The following is a 691-nucleotide window of genomic DNA, read 5'->3' as shown; positions in this document are numbered from 1 at the left end:
CTGATAAGAATACAAAGTAAATTAGATCCTACATGTAATACTGTTATTTTTTACAACTTGACGAGTCGTATTTATTTATTTTATTTACTTCAAAAAATCCCTGCATTAGACTACATTTGTGAAGGATGTTTATATGGTGCAAATTGTTCTTACAATTACAAATTTTTCAGGAAATAACTTATTCTTAAAATCAATACACACTCAGAAATGAAATAATACCAAATAAATAAGGTTATGCATTTAATATTACCATTTTTTAAGTTTTATTGTTGGCCTTTGTTTAATCCCTCACAGTTCAAGAATTCTTTGAATAAGAGAACTGATATATAGGTAATTACTAAACTATTTCTGCATTCTATTTTCTTTATGACATTATGTTTTGTCTCCATATTGCGTTATGTGTCAGTGAGTGTACTATCATATTCTGCACTTGATATTACCCTCACATTACTTTGAGTTACTGTGTCATGGATATTAAATAATAAAAAAATAAATTTGATACTCACTCCTACTTCAACTATCCTGTGACAAGAATATCAAGTTTTGTATGACATGTACTAGATTTCCTTTACTCTGATGATAAAGATAAGGTTTCAAGCAATTGTGAGCAACTTCAACAGCTAATGTTGAGGGTACCTAGAGAATTTCCAGAACAAAATTTACATTTGAAATCTTACCTGTTCCTCCCGTA

Source organism: Penaeus monodon, chromosome 24 (assembly GCF_015228065.2).
Source record: "Penaeus monodon isolate SGIC_2016 chromosome 24, NSTDA_Pmon_1, whole genome shotgun sequence".
Taxonomy (NCBI): Eukaryota; Metazoa; Arthropoda; class Malacostraca; order Decapoda; family Penaeidae; genus Penaeus; species Penaeus monodon.
This window is presented reverse-complemented; position numbering follows the sequence as displayed.